Raw genomic sequence first — 3,433 nt, 5'->3', positions numbered from 1 at the left:
TTTTTTTTTGAGACAGAGTCTCGCTCTGTCGCCCAGGCTGGAGTGCAATGGCCGGATCTCAGCTCACTGCAAGCTCCGCCTCCCGGGTTTACACCATTCTCCTGCCTTAGCCTCCCGAGTAGCTGGGACTACAGGCACCCGCCACCTTGCCCGGCTAGTTTTTTGTATTTTTTAGAGAGACGGGGTTTCACTGGGTTAGCCAGGATGGTCTCGATCTCCTGACCTCGTGATCCGCCCATCTCGGCCTCCCAAAACGCTGGGATTACAGGCTTGAGCCACCGCGCCCAGCCCACATTTTCTAATTGAGCTATGCTAGCTGTAAAGATGATATTTTGATCTTCATCTCTTGGATTCTTGTAGCTATTTCTTGATTAATTCTGAGCTTAGAGGGAAAAGTGTTTCAATTAAAGTGTTGCCCACATTCCTTTAGTTCTAAGTCGAATCATGGGTCCCTGGACCACAACAGGAACCCATGAAAGATCTCTTTCTTCAATCCACATTTCTGATGTAAAAGGTCTGACTCGTTTGATTGCATTTGGATCTCCATTTGCTATTCTAGAAGAGAACCTTGAGTCACTGGGGATAAATACTGGGGATATGAACTAAACCAGAGTGTGAACAATAGCACCTTCAACAACAACACCAGAAAGAACCGTATTACCTTGGTGAACTATGAGGCAAATGGAATTCAACTGTGCATTGTACTCAAATTGAAATAAGCAAAGTTTTACTAAAGAGAAGTAGATACTAAAGAATTATTCAAACAGAATCTAAACTAGATATTTTTCTTTAAAAAAAAAAAGACTTCACCTAAAATCAAAACTTCAAAATATTTTTTGAATTGAATTATTTAATTGTCTTCAAGTATTCAATACACTTTAGGTGATTTTTTTTTTTCCAGGTGTAGAAAAATTTTCAGTAAATTCAGCCATAGGTATTGCTTCTCTCCTATCTTTTAATTCCCCTAAAGTAAGTCACATTCGCTTTTGGTCACCATCTTTCAATTCTGTTTCATCTTTAATAATAAATATACATAAAGGACCAACAAAAGTAACCCAAAGATTTTTATCTAAGCTGGTATAATATTTCATGTTTTTTCAAAGAAAGTTTGAAATTCATGGTTGAAGCATGTATGATGATGGAATTTCCTCTTTTCAAGAAGCTTTAAAGAATTGTTGAAGGATGATCTTTTAATAGATTTCAAGTAGATGAACCTGTCCCACTGCCATCGGAGTAGTTAGCCTGTGGGGCTTCTAGTTCTGACTCGCACACTGCTCAAACCAGATAGTGGAGTACTATTTAAATGAGAGGGCTGAGAGTTGGATACCTGTTTGATTATTTGTTCATCCGTCGGTTCATTCATTTGTTCATTCAACGAATACTCAGCAAGCCTCTCTCTGTAAGGCACCCCTGGTGAATCAGGAAGAATTCGTAGCGAATAAGTCACAAACATCCTTGAAGCTCACAAATTAGAGGAGGAAACAGAAACACTCATGGTTAATCATGACAAAATAAGGGGTACGGATGTGACGGGGAATTCTGAGAACTCTTAGTGTTTCTGATTAATGGCAGTGACCATTTATTAGCCATTGGTGAAACAGCTATTTCCAGAAAATTCTAGTTCAAGGAAATAAGCTTCTCCGACTTTATTGACCTGCATTCTGTCATACAGGAAGTGCTTCTAAGCCTCATAAGGGCCTGTGAGTAGCACCAAGTATCCAGCAGACAATAAACTGAGCTGTGATTAGAAATTACCTAAAATAATAGTTGTAGCTAACTGACTGTGCACTGACTTTGGGCCAGACACTGTTTGATACACCTTAACCCTCAAAACCACCCTGTAAGGTAGATGCTATTATAATTTCCCTTTGTAAATAATGAACTTGAGCTACAGAGAAGATGAATAACTTCAAACACACAGTTTGTAAATGGTAGAGCATATATTTTTATTGATTCAATGCAATACAACCTAGATGGGGTTTCTTGAGCTAACATCTTTATGCTTTTGTTTCTTTCTCTCTCTCTCGTAAAAATAATACAAAAGATTTACAAGATGCCACAAACAAAAACACCTCCATAATGGTGCTTTGTTGGTTTGCGGATTCTATGTTAATAGGAATATTTTGTTTTCTCAAAAATAGTGTTTCATCTTCTAAGAATACTTTTATGCAGGACTAAAACACACAGCTAATGTTTTTAGAAAGCATCAACTTAAAATCTAACAGGTAAAAATGTACATTCACAAAAATGTATGTAAAATATATAAAAGCAATAATCTAATTTTTCTCCCAGGGAGACAATTTGAAACAAATTCAGTAAAGTTCAAGTCTCTAGATTCATTTAAGAAATATGCACATAAAATCACTGCAAAATTATAGGTTCTTTAAGGAAGATTATACGAACAAGGTCCCCTTTTACTTTTCGGAGATGAAAGAAGAAAGGTTTATTGAACTCAAGTGAAATAAAGATTTCAGCATTCATTCTGCCTGAGGGACTGTATCTTAGAAATCATGCCTAAAATTCACAACTGGGGACTCTCCTTTGAATTAAAACATTGTCACCAGAAGGCCTCTATACTCTACACATTACCTAAGAGAAGAAGAAGCTCCTTATGATATATTAACATCTTGTAATAAATTATTACACTTAACTTGTCAAATGAACTAATTGCAACCTTGGAAAGCATTTCAGCAGAGGTATGAAAAATGGGACTCAGAAAAAGTACATTGAAGATTCACTTCATGGCTTTTCATGACTTTTTGAAAACGCCATTTCTTATTGATTTCTGAGTGCTCTTTCTATGCATTAGTGAAGATGTGCTGTTTTTGCCCCTTAGCATTTGCATTCCTTCTCCCTTCTCTGTCAACAGAATCACTGTGTATTGTGAAAAATGCATTTCAGGAAGTTTGGATGGCACTGACATGTGCTTTTCTCTGCCACAAGGGTAACACATGGTCCAGGCCTGCCCAGTCAGAGTATCCCATTCCAGCAACAATGATTACTCAGTGATATGGTTTGGATCTGTGTCCCTCCCCAAATCTCATGTTCAGTTGTAATCCCCAGTGTTGGAGGTGGGGCCTGGTGGGAGGTGATTGAATCACTGGGGTAGTTTCTAATGGTGTAGCACCATCCCCCTAGTGCTGCTCTTATGATAGAGTTCTCACAAGATCTGGCAGTTTAAAAATCTGTAGCACCTTCCTACTCTGTCTCTCTTCTTCCTCCTGCAGCCATGTGAAGTGCTGGCTCGCCCTTTGCCTTCCACCATGATTGTAAGTTTCCTGAGGCCTCCCCAGAAGCTGAGAAGATGCCAGAACCATGCTTCCTGCACAGCCTGCATAACTATGAGCCAATTAAACACCCTTTCTTTATAAATTACCTAGACTCAGGTATTTCCTTATGGCAATGTGAGAACAGACTAATACATTCACTGACG

This window comes from Mandrillus leucophaeus, unplaced genomic scaffold, assembly GCF_000951045.1.
Source record: "Mandrillus leucophaeus isolate KB7577 unplaced genomic scaffold, Mleu.le_1.0 Scaffold125, whole genome shotgun sequence".
Classification (NCBI taxonomy): domain Eukaryota; kingdom Metazoa; phylum Chordata; class Mammalia; order Primates; family Cercopithecidae; genus Mandrillus; species Mandrillus leucophaeus.
The sequence above is the reverse complement of the archived record's forward strand: the minus strand, read 5'-3'. Positions refer to the sequence as shown.